General features: G+C 40.6%; 1 protein-coding gene across 4 annotated transcripts in view; it reads right to left on the bottom strand.

Moving 5' to 3' along the window:
- VEPH1 (ventricular zone expressed PH domain containing 1) overlaps window positions 1-13,783 on the bottom strand; it is a 688,962-nt gene extending 675,179 nt beyond the window's left edge. For 3 of the 4 annotated variants that reach the window (XM_073674780.1, XM_073674782.1, XM_073674783.1), the window contains exon 1: window positions 13,550-13,783. The gene's annotated coding sequence lies outside the window, so the exon portion shown is untranslated. Of the gene's footprint in view, window positions 1-13,110; window positions 13,176-13,549 lie in introns of those variants that run through there. The other variant, XM_073674781.1, reaches the window with a different exon arrangement.
- Between the last annotated feature and the right edge of the window lie 3,172 nt (window positions 13,784-16,955).

Genomic DNA, 16,955 nt, shown 5'->3' on the forward strand with positions numbered 1-16,955 from the left:
TTTGGTGAACACCGAGAATTTTTTTCATTCAAAAATGCTTGCTTATTGTATTTTCGTTTGAGACCTAAGTCCTCTGGGGATGAATCCCAGCGCGTAGGGTTCATAATGTCACTTTTGTGCAAAGAGCCTCAGGAGTGGGCCTTTTCTTTGCAACCTAGTGATACATGCTTCAGATCAGTGGATAGTTTTTTTTCTGCTTTGGGACTATTATATGATGATCCTGACCGTGTCGCATCAGCTGAGACTGAGTTGAGACGTTTAAAACAAGGATCAGGTAATGTGGAAAAATATTGTACTCATTTCCGTCGTTGGTCTACTCAAACAGGGTGGAACGATTCTGCTCTGAAAAGTCTATTTCTTGCTGGGCTCAGTGAAAGGGTTAAAGACCTGCTAATTGCTTATCCTACACCTGAAGATTTGCAACAGGCTATGCATTTAGCTATACGGGTGGATAGAAGACTGCGTGCAAGGGTTAATGAGAGCAAATCCTCTGCTATGTCAGTTTCTGGTTATGAGAATGTGTGTACTAACAGTGGTGAACCGATGGAGATTGGATCGGTGGCACCTCGCTCTCAAGAAAAAGACCGTCGATTTTTTGAAGGCTTGTGTTTCTATTGCGGAAAATCTGGTCATTTGATTAAAGGCTGTGAGCTTCGTATGAAGAAAGAAAAAAAAATGGTCAGTCATGCCCGTATTGCCTGTTTAAATTCCAAGGGTGTATTTTTAGCTGCTTCCACGATTGCTCAGGAAAAATTAATGGAATTTCGGGTGTTTGTCGATTGTGGGTCTACTCTGAATGTTATTGATGGGGGATTCGTGGAAAGACTCAATTTAAAACCTGAACCTTTATCATCCCCCATTGCTGTGGTTTCTGTGGATGGTTCCCCTTTGAAGAATATTACTCTCAAGGTCTGTGAATTTCCTCTCACTATTAATGGTGTTCACCATGAGAAATTGGATTTGGTAGTGTTGAATAACTTGCCTTCTCCAGTAATATTGGGATTGCCCTGGTTAAAATTTCACAATCCTGTACTGGATTGGTCTACCAGTGAAATTAAATCCTGGAGCCATAAATGTTATGACAAGTGTTGTAATGGGCGTATTGCAGCTTTGGATAGGGGAGAATTGCCTGTTCCTATTCAGGATTTTTGGAGAGTTTTTTCTGAGAAGGAATCGCAGGTTTTGCCTCCCCATAGAGACTATGATTGTTCTATTGAATTTGTCCCTGGAGCGACTCTTCCTAAAAGTCGTTTATTTAACCTTACTATTCCTGAGAGGAAGGCTTTGGAGGAATACATACAGACAAGTTTGGCCGCCGGTCACATTAGGCCCTCTAAGTCTCCTGTGGCGGTTGGATTTTTTTTTGTAAAAAAAAAGGACGGCGGTTTACGTCCTTGTCTGGATTTTCGTGAGATTAACAAAATTACTGTACGCAATCCTTACCCACTGCCATTGATTCCTGATCTGTTTAACCAGTTAATGGGGGCCAAGTGGTTCTCTAAAATTGACCTTAAGGGGGCATACAATCTGTTGCGCATGAAGGAGGGTGACGAATGGAAGACTGCTTTTAACACTCCTGTGGGTCATTTTGAGAATCTGGTTATGCCTTTTGGTCTTACTAATGCTCCTGCATTTTTTCAGAATCTGATTAATGACATCCTTAGACCTTTGATCGGTAAAAATGTGGTTGTGTATTTGGATGACATTTTGATTTATTCGCCGGATCTGGAGTCTCATTGGCGGAGCGTGCGTGAGGTATTACAGTTATTAATGGACAATTCGCTTTTTGCTAAGCTGGAGAAATGTGAGTTTGCTGTACAGAGAATTAGTTTTTTGGGCTACATTATCTCCAGCAAAGGTTTTGAGATGGATCCGGTTAAGGTTCAGGCTGTGCAGGAATGGCCTAGGCCTATTGGTTTGAAATCGATACAGAGGTTTTTGGGTTTCGCCAATTACTATAGAAAATTCATAAAAAATTTTTCTAGTATTGTCAAACCTCTGACTGATCTCACCAGGAAAGGTGCTGATGCGGTTCAGTGGTCTTCTGAGGCCATTGAAGCTTTTGTGTATCTCAAGGAGAGGTTCACCTCTGCTCCCATCCTTATGCAGCCTGATATTACTAGGCCGTTTTTGGTTGAGGTTGATGCTTCCTCTGTGGGGGTTGGCGCAGTATTGTCTCAGGATAACGGGGATGGATTACATCCCTGTGCCTTTTTTTCAAAAAAATTTTCGGAGACTGAACTGAATTACGATATTGGTAATCGGGAATTATTGGCTATTAAACTCGCATTTGAACACTGGCGCCACTTCTTGGAAGGTGCGGAATTTCCCGTTCAGGTTCTTACGGATCATAAAAATCTGATATATCTTGATGCTGCCAAGCGCCTGAATGCCCGTCAGGCTAGGTGGGCACTGTTTTTCTCGCGGTTTAATTTCTCCGTTACTTACATCCCTGGTACTAAGAATGTTAAGGCGGATGCCTTGTCTCGCAGTTTTTCTCCCATAGTCGGTGCTGAGAAAGAGGAGAACATTTTACAAGAAGGTGTTGTGATAGCTGCTTTGGACTCCGTTTTGGAAAATGAGATTCTTAAAGCACAGGAGAATGCCCCTTCTAACACTCCTCATGGGAGGTTGTTTGTGCCTGGGACCTTTAGGAGAGATTTGTTTGTTGAGTGTCACGAATCTCGGTTGGCAGGTCATCCCGGAATCTCTGAGACCAAGAGACTGGTGGGTCGCAGTTTTTGGTGGCCTGGATGGCAGAAGGAAGTCATTAAGTGGGTGCGTCAATGTACTATATGTGCTAGATCTAAGTCCTCACATACTCCTGCTGCGGGGTTGCTTTGTCCTTTGGAGGTTCCCAGTGCTCCTTGGACACATTTGGCTATGGACTTTATAACTGACCTTCCCCCCTCTGAGGGTTTTACTGTCATCTGGGTGGTCGTGGACCGTTTTAGCAAGACGTGTCACTTGGTTCCTTTCGTCAAACTGCCCTGCGCTAAAACTCTCGCTAAGGCCTTTGTCAAGGAAATTGTCAGACTTCATGGCGTTCCTACTGACATTGTTTCTGATAGGGGTCCTCAGTTCGTGGCTCGTTTTTGGCGTGCCTTTTGTGATAGGTTGGGAGTTCATTTGTCGTTCTCGTCCGGATATCATCCTGAATCTAATGGCCAGACAGAAAGGAAAAACCAGGATGTTGAGCAGTTCTTGCGTTGTTTTGTGGCAGACAATCAAGAGGGGTGGTCTGAGTTTCTGCCACTTGCTGAATTTGCTCTGAACAATCATACATCTTCTTCTGCTGGTTGTTCGCCTTTTTTTTGTTGTTCTGGGAGACATCCGTCGTTTGGGTCGTTCTCCAAGTTGGGATCTGCCGTGCCTGAGGAGGAGAATTTTTCCGGTGATTTGGAGAGAGTTTGGACGGATGTGCGTGGTAATCTTCAGGAGGCCAACAGAAAATCTAAAGACTACTTTGATAGGAAACGACAGGAGGTTTTGTTCGCTGTTGGTGACATGGTTTGGTTGTCCTCTAGGAATCTGCGGTTGAGGATTCCTTCAAAGAAATTGGGTCCCAAGTTTGTAGGGCCCTTTAAGGTGCTTCAGGTTGTCAACCAATCTGTTGTTAGGTTGGAGGTTCCTACCTCCTGGAGAATTAATCCGGTATTTCATGTCTCTCTGTTGAAAAAAGCTGTTGTATCGGATTGTGACGCCTCTGCCTCTGTTCCTCCGGTGGTGGAGGACGGGGAATATGAAATTTCTCGCATCCTTAACTCTAGACGGTATAGAGGTAGTTTGCAGTATCTTGTGGCCTGGAAAGGTTTCGGTCCCGAGGATAACTCTTGGGTAAGGTTGGATGATGTTTCCGCTTCCAGACTTATCAGAGCGTTTCACAGGAGATTTCCTGATAAGCCTGGTCCTAGGGGATCCGGAGGATCCTCTTAGAAGGGGGGGTACTGTTAGAACCTTGCTCTTAGGTTTCTTTTCCTTTGCTGGTCACATGACCTTGTTGGCCTATTTAATCCTGCTCCGCCCTTCTGGCTTTGCTGGACTTCATTGTATATCTACTTTCTAGCTAGCCTGTGCTCTGTGTCTTGCTCTGTTAGTTTGCTTGGTCTACTGACCTCTATGTTCTATATATTTTGTTTGTTCGTCTGTCTGCTACTATTTCTGTTAGGAGGTGTCCCATATTCCTCCCAGTCCTTAGTACTTGTAGGGATTCCTTCCCCACATCTATAGGTCTCCGTACAGACTAGCTTAGGACTTTAGCAGGTCTGATCGCAGGATCAGGTTCCCTGTTACATCGTAGGGATTAAGCTGAGTTCTATCGTAGGGACAGATCTCCTCTCTTTCCTTAGCTCTGGTAGCAGAACATAACAGTAAGTCCAGCCAGCAAATTCTCTAAGGAAAGATTTTTCTATTCCATCATGGTGTCGGTTCAGGATTTGGTTCATCACCTGCAGGGACTCTCTCTGGAGGTGGCCGAGCTCCGTCAGCACGTGAGTAACTGTCCTGGAGCACATTTCTTGGAGCCTAAGGTATGTTTGCCGGATTTATTTTTTGGTGAACACCGAGAATTTTTTTCATTCAAAAATGCTTGCTTATTGTATTTTCGTTTGAGACCTAAGTCCTCTGGGGATGAATCCCAGCGCGTAGGGTTCATAATGTCACTTTTGTGCAAAGAGCCTCAGGAGTGGGCCTTTTCTTTGCAACCTAGTGATACATGCTTCAGATCAGTGGATAGTTTTTTTTCTGCTTTGGGACTATTATATGATGATCCTGACCGTGTCGCATCAGCTGAGACTGAGTTGAGACGTTTAAAACAAGGATCAGGTAATGTGGAAAAATATTGTACTCATTTCCGTCGTTGGTCTACTCAAACAGGGTGGAACGATTCTGCTCTGAAAAGTCTATTTCTTGCTGGGCTCAGTGAAAGGGTTAAAGACCTGCTAATTGCTTATCCTACACCTGAAGATTTAGACCACATCTATAGGTCTCCGTACAGACTAGCTTAGGACTTTAGCAGGTCTGATCGCAGGATCAGGTTCCCTGTTACATCGTAGGGATTAAGCTGAGTTCTATCGTAGGGACAGATCTCCTCTCTTTCCTTAGCTCTGGTAGCAGAACATAACACAAATGATATAGTCTGCTTCCAACAAACCCAAAATCAGACCCAACACCTACTATACCCTCCCCCTACAGGAAATTGCTGAGCAAGTTATTAAAGACTTGGAAGCTTGCATCATCCACAAGGAACTGTCGTACATAATTAAGGATCTACCAGAGAATAAAAGTCCTGGCCCTGATGGTCTGAGATCTAAATTCTATAAATCTTTCCCGGTACAACTCATCCCTCTAATGCTTCAAGCTTTCAATAATATATCTGATACTATACCCTTTTCACCCCAAACCACGTCCGCACACATTACAGTCATTCCTAAACCTGGGAAGGACCCTTATGTTTGCAGGAGTTACCGCCCAATTTTGCTCTTAAATGTCGATTTGAAAATGTTTGCCAGACTAATAGCCAATAGACTAAACCCAATCCTTAAAGATTTCATTCACCCAGATCAGGTTGGATTTGTTGCAGGCAGGGAAGTTCCAGACATTACCCTCAAGACCCTACACATTATCAACTATGCTTCCTCTCACAAAATCCCACTTATGGCTCTATAATTAGATGTTGAATAAAGGCCTTCAATGGGGTCTCGTGGCCTTCCCTCTCCCAAACCCTGGACTATCTAGGAGTAGGTGCAATTTTGAAATTTAAAATAAATGGCCTTTACCAATTCCATTCAGCAAGGCTAAAAATGTATGGTTCTCTTTCAAATCAATAATGGTACTTGCCGGGGCTGCCTATTATCACCACTTTTATATGTACTGGCTATGGAGAGTCTAATGGGTGCCATATGTGCTAACCCCGACATGCAAATCAAGAGCCAGGAGTACAAATGTTCTGCAGTTGCTGACGATCTCTTGATGTACCTCACCAACCCACGTATATCTCTTCCCTCGTTAATGGAGGAATTGTCACGTTTTGGGAAGTGGTCTAACTTTAAAATAAATTTCTACAAATCTGAAGGTCTCATCATTTCAATATCACATCATCTAATAGAAACCCCGAAACATAATTTCCCATTTAAATGGCCCGCAGACGATAACATCAATTATTTATGGATCGTATGTATACCTGCGGATCTTTCCAAACTGTTCCCACTCAACGTTCAATCATTTTTGAACATACTAGAAAGGGAACTCAATTCCTGGAATCTGGATGAATTCTCCTGGTTTGGTAGAATTAACATTGTCAAAATGAAAGTCCTTCCTAGGTTGTTATATTTACTTCAAACCATTTCCGTACATATTTCCTTCTTTTTCTGGCGCAAAATTCAACGTAAACTCAATAGCTTTGTGTGGTCCACAGGCCGTCTCAGGATTAGAGTGAACATTTTAATCAGACCCAAAGACAGATGAGGCACGCAAATGCCCGACTGCCGTAAATATTATCTAGCAGCGGTTCATGCTCGGATATTTGACCTAGTGCACTGCCCCAAGTCTAAGCTAAGAGTCAAAATAGCTCATGACACTTGCTCATTATCACTCCTATCCTTCCTTGGCTGTGGTCTCTCCTGACCTGGGGCAAAGATATCTCAATATCCATCAGTGTCAGCCATACACTATCTCTAACAAGCGGCACGGAACTCCTGATTGATCATCTAGGCCCCCTTGCTACAGACAATCCTGGGTTCCCCCCAGCGTCCTCCTCCAACTTCTTGTTAGGAGGCTACAAAAAAGCACCTCCTTGCATTTACCAGATTGCCCTAAAGGGAACTCTTCTACCTCTTTCTTTCATCCTACATGGCCAAACCCCCTCGATACGTCAGAATTTTTAGTATATTTAACTCAAACATTTCTATTCTTTGTTGACCAGCCAATCTAACTCTGAATGTCCTCTTTCTCTGTTTGAAAAAAATGTGTCTCCCCCTCAAGCCTTGATCATGCCATCTCAGTCCTATACAAACTTCTGCTAGCCCCTGATTTGGATTCCCTCCCCCAATTCTGCAAATCCTGGGAAACCGGACTACAAAAAACATTCTCAGTAGAACAATGGGAGACATGATTTCATCTCTCCCATAATTCTAATTCTCTTATTGCAACTAGCGCAAGAAACAAATGACAAAATCATTTCCAAATGGTATAGCGTCCCTTCGGTTTTGCATAAATGGTTCCCAGGGATGTTGGTGTTGCAGGGCATCCGAGGGCAAAATGACGCACATTTGGTGGTCTAGCCTGGCTTTGGGGGCTTTTTGGGAAGGAGTTATCAAGGTGATTTTGGAGGTCGCCTGGGTGACAATACCTAAAAAAACGGAAGCGACTTTGATGTTAACGTTTCCTATGTCTAGGCATAATTTGAAAAAAATCCCTCGAGGCATTTGCTTCAAGCCACCAAAATATTTATTCCACGTCACTGGAAATCTCAAGATACACCATCCTTAGATGAATGGTTAGCAGAAATTGCTAATGACCCAGAGAATGGAAATGTTGATTTCTCAAACTCATGAGGATAAGATTAAAATTACAAATAAATGGTTTCACTGGGATACCTTCCTATACTCCCCTCTTAATAGGTCCATTTTAAGTTAAACTATTTCTATCTTAAACTGTTAGCACTGGGCGGGTCTTTTTTTGGTGCTTTGGTCTCATCGTCATCATTCTCGGCTTAAATGACAGGTCACTGAAGACCTGCCTCCTATTTTAAATACTGTGCCTGTACGTTTAATATTGTTGTCTTAAAAAACAAAAAACATTGGCTCCAGCAAAATGGTGCAGGCAAATGCGCAGTGATGCTTGCAATCTGGTGGGCGGCGCTTGCCGATAGATGCTACTGCGCATGCGCTGCCCCTGGCGCCATTTTGCTGGAGCCAATTTTTTTTTTTCAAGACCACAATATTAAATGCGCAGGTGAAGTATTTAAAATAGGAGGCAGGTCACTGAAGGATCACTGACCTGTCATTTAAGCCCAGAATGATGTCGATGAAGCCAGGAGCACCAAATAGAGCCCCACTCACAGGCTGCCCCAGAGCACGAGCATCTTATTATCTCTAAACAAACACAGATTAAACAAGAGCCACAAGATGGATTTCTTTAACCCAGGTATCATTTTAATCAGTATAACAGCACCAACTTGACACTGCCTGGTCTCAGACATTTGAACTCCCCAGTAGACTATCAGAGATACGAGTGCTATTAGTGAGAACCTGGATAGCATGATATGAATGAGCCCTTAGGGCATACATGTCAAACTCTGGCCCGTGGGTCAAATCTGACCTGCAGGGTGGTTATATTTGGCCCCCGACACCAAGACAGCCACCCAGATGTGGGGCAATTATTCTGTATGGAGAACTATGTGAGGCCCATTATTCTGTATGGAGGAGTATGTGGGGTTCATTATACTGTATAGAGGACTATGTGAGGCCCATTATTCTGTATGGAGGACTATGTGAGGCTTGTTATTCTGTATGTCAGACTATGTGAGGCCCATTATACTGTAAACTGGTTGGCCTGCGACTTTGTCCAAGTTTTTCATTTTGGCTCTCTGTGTGTTTAAGTTTGACATCCCTGCCTTAGGGGAAGGCAAAAGCCGATTATCATTACTTCAGTCTTTCCCTTTCCAACATATATAGAACTTAGCAAGCAATATGTAGTGAACATGGTAAGCAGCAATACTACTTTCTATTGGACATTGTGATCATGTTATCGCTGAGAAAACCAGGAACGACAGAGCATTAGCAGACCAAGATCAACTGTCAATAACTTACATCTCAATATGGGCCTGTTTTACCCTGTAACTGGAGTTTTCCATGGGTCTCAAAAAAGTAATTGCTACACATTAACACTTCCTTTATACAAAGGCCCTTAGTCGTCATAGGAGTTATTGCCCAATTTCTGGAGCAAAACTCCTTAAAATGTTGCAAATGTTAGTGCAACTCGAAGCTGTGCAAAACTTTTGTGAGTTTTGGCATTTTTAAGCCAGTTCCTTTCTGGCAGAGGTGTATAACAATTGTAAGATGCTCCAATTTCATTAATAAATATGGTGATTCTTACTCTAGCACTCCCTTCATTAAGATTGACGTACAAAATGCCTATCTTAATGAATCGGTGCCATAGTATTTTGGTGCTATGTTTTGTTTCTTTTCAAACAATTTTAGTGGCTTTATTTTTTTCAAACTGCAAACATGATTTTTTGTGTTTTTTTTTCAAAAGGATAGTGGAACAGATAGCAGAAAAAAAAATACTTAAAGAATGCTGCTGGAAAAAAAACTGTTGGTGGAAAAAAAACACACCAATAAAACTAAAATGCCCTATAATCACCCTTCCCTTCACCATTCACCAATGCTTTGCATGCAGTGATTTTCATAGTACACTATAGACTTTAAGTAAGGTGATGGCATAAAAAAATATTTAAAAAACAAATATGTTGCAAAAATGGCCAAATCAGGTGCAAAACCAGTGAGTTGGAATTACAGTCCATCGGTAGATATAGGCAACTTGTATGCATAGTTCTTGAGGTTCTTATACGTGAAAGTGAATAGCACCCGGACTTAAATGTTTCCTTACGAGCTAATATTTTTGCCGTTATTTTAAAAGGTTTCAAAATTCAGCTTAGTGTGTTAGAGACCTGATGGCACATTTCTTGTTGGAACTTCTCGCCCTCTATTTTTCCTTTTATTATTTACCTTTATATCCTTTTATGACTCATTTTATGGCAATCAGGTCCAGTCAGATGCACTCTGAGACTGGACCTGTTAAATGACAATACTGTACTACGATTCTTAATAGTTATGAAAGTAAAGGACCATATACAAAGTGTATGCCTAAAGATGGTCATATACTAGATTACGGTTACATAGGAGCAGAAAAATAACCCTCTTGGTGTCTGTCAGTGACATATTTTCCAATCACCGTTGTAATATACACTGACGAGCAAAAGGGTAACAATGTTTTGAACTTTTGACTTCCAAGCTCCATATCTCACCATCCACTACTGCTTCAAAATACTAACAAAATAATAAAAATTTAAATTTAGATTTTTAGGAGCAAAACAGTAACAATGCAGTGACATTACAAGAATCTGGACTACTAATCACATACAAAATAGTCAAATTTATGTATGAGATAGCCAAGATGATTGTCTATAAAATGATGGACGTCTCATGTTTGAAGCAGTAGTGGATGGTGAGATATGGAGCCTGAAAGTCAAAAGTTCAAAACATTGTTACCCTTTTGCTCGTCAGTGTATATAATGCATGTTTATGGTGGGGAGGTGTCTGGGTCTATCAAATCTGAATGATTGACAAATACTTTTGATTACACTAGTTATCCATGTAAATACTTTTATGCAAAATGCGTTTGTAATCCTGCCTGAAGGAGTCTCTGTGTGAAAACTTGCAAATATATTTTGCTTGGTTAGCCAATAAAGGTATCACTTCAAGAATACTTTTGTCATTTTGGGCATAAAAGTATCTACATTGATTTTTCTGGCTAACACGGTACCACAATATAATTTTGTATTGTACAACTTGTTATCCAAGTAAGAGATATATGATTTATTGCTTCTATCTGAGCCATGGTCAGAGTTAGGATTGTGAGACTTGTACAACTTAAAGGTGTTTTAGGAGGTTCTTTGAAGATGCTTTGGCTGCTGCAGAGACAATGTATTTTTGCATAACACCTATTTAAATAAATTGTCAACCATGTAACACATGTAACACATGGAGGGCCAGATCCATCAGACAAGAAGCCTCTCTAACTCTAGCGGCATTCTCCTTAGTCTCAAGGATGTGGATCTTAACCCCTTAAGCCCCGGAGCATTTTCCGTTTTTGCATTTTCGTTTTTGCTCCCCTTGTTCCCAGAGCCATAGCGTTTTTATTTTTTGGTCAATATGGCCATGTGAGGGCTTATTTTTTGCGGGACGAGTTGTACTTTTCAACGCCATTACTAGTTTTACCATATCCTGTACGGGAAAACGGGAAAAAAATTCCAAGTGCGGTAAAATTGCAAAAAAAGTGCAATACCACAGTTGTTTTTAATTTATTTTTACCACGTTCACTGAATGCTAAAACTGACCTGCCCTTCTTATTCTACAGGTCATTACGAGTTCATAGACACCAAACATGTATAGGTTCTTTTATATTTAAGTGGTGAAAAAAAATTCCAAAATTTGGTAAAAAAAAAAAATAAAAAAATAGCGCCATTTTCTAAGACCCGTAGCGCCTCCATTTTTCGTGATCTGGGGCTGGTTGATGGCTTATTTTTTGCGCACCAGGCTGACATTTTTATTGATAACATTTGGGGTAGATCTGATGTTTTGATCGCCCGTTATTGCATTTTATTGCAATTTTGCGGCGACCAAAAAACGTAATTCTGGCGTTTAGAATTTTTTTCTCGTTACGCCGTTTACCGATCGGATTAATTCTTTTTTTATATTGATAGATCGGGCGATTCTGAACGCGGCGATACCAAATATGTGTATGTGGGGTTTATTTTTTATTATTTTATTTTGAATGGGGCAAAAGGGGGGTGATTTAAACTTTTATATTTTTTTATTTTTTTTTATATTTTTAAAAAAATTTTTTTTTTACTTTTTGCATGCTTCTATAGTCTCCATAGGAGACTAGAAGCAGCAACTATCCGATCGCCTCTGCTACATACAGGGGACGAGCAGGTCCCCTGCATGCAGCAGAAATGGTCCTGTGCTATGAGTGCCGACCACTAGGTGGCGCTCATAGCGACAAGATCATGACAACCACAGGCGTCTGCTGCAGACCCTGGGTTGTCATGCCCACCCATCGGCGACCCGCGATCACGTGACGGGGTCGCCGGTGGGCGGGGCTTATGACGCGCTACCCGGAAGCGCGCGTTAAATGCTGCTGTCAGAGATTGACAGCGGCATTTAACATGTTAACAGCCGCGGGTGGATCGCGATTCCACCCGCGGCTGTTGCGGGCACATGTCAGCTGTAAGAATCAGCTGACATGTGCTCCGTTCAGTGAGGGCTCAGCGCAGCAGCCCTCACTGAACGGGCAGTACGCAAATATGCGTACTAATACGTCCCCGGTAATTAAGGGGTTAAGCAGGACAGCCCCTTCTATGAGGTTGATTGGCACATGGACAAGGCTTGCAGGTGTTATGCTATTAGATAACACCAAGAAAAAAGGTTTACATACTCATGCAAATACTTATTTACCTTGCAGACACATATAGTACTTTTAAATAACCACATTATTTATGGTCAAATAAGCAGTTTCTTTGTGCACTTTAGCAAATATTATAATTTATAATGTAACAGATTGTTCTACACTATATATAGGCTATAGTTAGGTTACAGTATCTCTGTGCCAGACTGTATATAAAATGTCATTCTCTTCTAGAACAGCGCTCATTACTCGCTGTACACCACAGTATAACATTAACCTATTTAAGATCGCTTGCATGCTGGTTGCAAAGCTAACAATGCCTTCCATTGATAATGCTGAAGAAGCACACATCTAGCTTCATAATGATAGCTTGAATGAAAAGATACTGGATGACAACCCACAGAGGAAACAAAACTTTAGAAATAAGGTCATATTCATCTTAGGCTTGATACTGCTAGGGTATATTAACATATACATTATAATGTCATATTTTATTATAACACAAATATCAAAGTATTCATATAGTCACTAAATATTTACATGTATAAAAAGTGTAGAAACGTTACTATTTACAGTTAGTACTGGACTGTACTATAAAAGTTCTCTATTCAGTTCATTGCGAGAGTCTAATTTAAGAACTATTACAAAATATTGTACCTAATTTAATAACTTATTTTTAACTGAAAGCCAAATATTTAAGTTAAGAAAATGTGTCCACGATTATGTAAATACATTGTAATATATAATAGTATCATATTTCATACATATCAAGCTATATATTTTACATAGTTTACATTATAAACTGCAATACATACATCAACATATGACATGATCCTGGCTATTGATTAGATGAAACAATTACGTATCCATTATGCATATTCATTTTAGAGAAGGTCCGGTATTAAGTAAATGTTTGCTCACAATGGTCTAAGCGTCTCTTCCTCGTCTGCTCTTAAGTGTGGGAAATTCAGGACAATGTGTCCAATCTGTTTTCAGAAACTATGTGAAAGAACCGGAGTTTTTCTGAGCCTAATTTAAATTCACAAGCTGATCTGCAATTTAAAGCTAGGGCATTGTATTACTGCTCTGTCTACAAAACCATTACAGGTACTGCAGAAAATATGATGGCAACATGAAGTGTAAATGAGGCCTGAAGAATTGGATGTAACTATCTGACAATACTACGCAAAACTCAGAAAAAGCACAAACAGTTATAAGGAGAATGTAACACGATACGCACATTCGTTTCACATCATTTGTCATGTAAAATTCTCCTAATACATAGGAATGAAATAGTTACCGTAAGTTCCACCTGTTACATGCACAAGTGTAACACGCTCTACACAGTATCACTACTTACATGTACAGGGTACTGCACTTATTCCTTCCCAAGTATTTCCAGTTCTTCAATACTGCTCACGCAAAAAATAAAAATTCAAATATCTTTTTGAAAAGGGTTTTCTGATATTTCAAGATATTTCCTTTCCTTTGTCAACAAGCAAAGATAGATAGGGTCTGGGAAGTGTCTGTAGATGCATCCGGTGCCCTCCGTTACTGTGGTCTGGATACCCCCTGAAAGCCCCTACCTCTGGTATGTGAGAATGAGTCTGCTGGCTCACAGCATTGTCTGTCACCCAAGCAAAGACTATTCAGTTACCCTGGAGTTCTCATGTGGGCTCATGCAAACAAAAGTCTTCTCTTCATTCACCTCAGCTCATTTTCTGCACATCTCTTACCTACTGTATATTTACAGCCATATCTGTACAGTGATGCTTAAAATACACTGGCGTTTTGATGTTATATCTCAGCTCTAAATATTAACTAAGTAGTAGAAGTCATGTTAATAAATAACGTGCTGGGCAATGGTGTGGATTATACAAGTAACACTAAAGACAGTTATTTTATGCACTCAGATGGCTGATATTGTAATAATATAAACTTTAACTTAAGATATATTTTATAACTAAATATCAAAACCACTAATAAAATATTCTAACCAAAGCTAAACCACATAAGCAGCGTCATTATGACTAATTATTCCTTTTCTTATGCAAAAAGTATCCATTTCCCTGTATTTTACCTGTGGCCAATCATCACTACCTGTGATATACAGACCAACTATAGGGAACATAGTTGGACACAAAGATCCAGGGGCCCTGGAGGTAAGAGGGCCACCTCCACATCAAATACAGGTGGAATTGTGCATTATGATGAGCTATTGGAAAGCAAAGAGCCAATATATTGTTCTTGCACAGGGGCCCTTTTCTGTCCACCAGTGCAAGGATCCATATTCTTTAAATTGTTTTCTGGGGAGCGAAAAGAAAATTGCAGCCCATGTTTTTCTGAACTTTAGTACAGTTCATATATCTCCCAAGTGCTGTGTCTGTCTCTCTAAACTCCTTCTCACTGCAGTCATGTTTATGAAGAGGAAATCAAACTTGGTCCCCCTGTTCTAGTGTTGATTGGAGGTCCCAGCTGTTTCTGCTTATATATGATGCAGGAAGAAGACTTCATTAAAACAATAAAAATTATTGGATAAAGGAGCAAGACTTTGTAGTGTTTTTTCCACATTTGCAGATGACATTATGCCCTGCAGTGTTACAGTGGCTTGCGAAAGTATTCTCCCACTTGGCATTTTTCATATTTTGCTACCTAACAACCTGGAATTTCACTGTTTTTTAGGGTTTGCATCAGTTCATGTAAAGAACATGCCTACAGCTGTGAACATTTGGTTTTATTTTTATTGTGAAGCAAACAAATAGGACACAATAACTGAAAACTTCAGTGTGTATAAATATTCACCCCCTAAAGTCAGTACTTTGTAGAGCCTCCTTTTGAGGCAATTATAGCTGGAAGTCGCTTTGGATAAGTCTCTATGAGCTTTCCACATCTTGTCACTGGGATGTTTGTCCATTCCTTAAGGCAAAACTGTTCCTGCTTCTTCAAGTTTCCTATGGTGAGCAGCAATCTTCAAGTCTGACCACAGATTCTCAATTGGATAAAGGTCTGGGGTTTGACTAGGCCACTCCAAAACATTTACATGTTTCCCCTTAAACTACTTTAGCAGTATGCTTTGGGTCATTGTTTTGTTGTCCAATTTTTAGCTATTTTTATTTGATCCCATAAATTTAATTTATGTCTAAATTTTTCTCACTTCACTCACCAATTTAGACTATTTAGTGCTGATGCATCACACGCAAATCGGATTACAAAAATATTTATACACAGGTTGTAACGTACCAAATATGTAAAAAGCAAACGGGGTGAATACTTTTGCAAGCCACTGTATAAATAATAGAAATGGCTAAATTGAAAGTGGAACAAGAAAGCAGATACGATTCAGACTTCATACAGGTAAGGAAACACATTTTTGGACAAAGTTTAGGCATTCTCTGTATATTTGTACTCCAGAATGGAGTACAAATGGATGAGTGTATAATAAAGAAGGATTTATATGTAATTATTAATGGAACACAGAGAACACCAGGTCGCTTCATAAAATTTAATCTCAAAATATAAAAGTATTACCTACCGTAAGAACTCTAAAGATCTGGAATATGCTTACATAGAATGGTGATGGAAAAAAGCATGGATACATTTATTATAAAGGGTTTAGGTTCTCTTAAAATATGAGATATTCTTCCAGTCAAAATGACAAATGCTACAACAAAACAGGACACAACCCACAAAAAATAGGTGTATTCAATCGTGTGACAGTTTTTGGCTCCTAAAATAAAATAGAAAACTGGAAATGCAGATGTGGACTCAGGATTACATATATTTCTTGAGAACTACAATATACAAGTTTAGGGTTCATCTATCTGAGATTATCGCATCTCTTAACCGGTTCCTGACTGCCCACTGTAGATATTAGTCGGCACTTGTAGGGCTCTGGGCAGCACCGATGCTGTCTGGCCTGTGATCCAGCGGTGTCTGTCTTTTTAGGCGTGAATAAAACTGCAGTCCGCCACAGTTTTATGCACTTTTGAAAAGAAGGACAACACTTAACAGAGGCCAGACGGAGTCCAGAGTAACTCTGCTGCCTCGTTATAGTGAATGGATCCTCGGGAGTTTCGTCTGAATCTTGTCACTCGGAGATTTAGATGGAAACCCCGATGTAAATGCTCAGCGTACAGCGCCGGATAAATGTGATCCAAAATGTTATGTAAAATGTTCCTAAAAAAAGTTTCAACTCAATCCACAAAAAAAGCCCCCACTCAGGTCCATCATCTGTCATTGGAAATATAGGGGGTTCCACGTTACTGGAAGCACAAACGTTCGTTAAAAGCGCTATGGCTACTCACCTCCCAAAAGAAATTAAACAAATTCTGCACTCCCACCTCCAAATGCTCCAGTGTGCCTAAACCACATTTAGCTTCCACATGTTTGGCATTTCTGTAGCGATGAGAGCCCGCCAAATTTACATGTGCATGTCTCCGGAAGCACAAGCTGGGCACAACATACTGGTCGTTACAACATACTGGTCACTACCACAGCAGTATGCAATTTTCACTCAGCAACATCTACTTCTGCTTGTTTCCGGAAAACAGCCATGGAGTCAAAATTGTCATTACACCTGTAGATAAGTTCCCAAAGGGGTATAATTTCCAAAATGGAGTCTCTTGAGGGGGGATTTTGCTCTTCTAGCACTTAGGTGCTCTGTATATGGAGACCACAAACTATTCTACAATAATTTGTTCTCCAAGAGTCAAATAGCGCTCCTTCCCTCCCGAGTCTCGCCGTGTGGCTTAGCAGGATTGTACAGC

The sequence above is a fragment of the Phyllobates terribilis genome, unplaced genomic scaffold, assembly GCF_046119375.1.
Source record: "Phyllobates terribilis strain yellow unplaced genomic scaffold, ASM4611937v1 Scaffold_3__8_contigs__length_932513732, whole genome shotgun sequence".
In the NCBI taxonomy this organism is placed as follows: Eukaryota; Metazoa; Chordata; class Amphibia; order Anura; family Dendrobatidae; genus Phyllobates; species Phyllobates terribilis.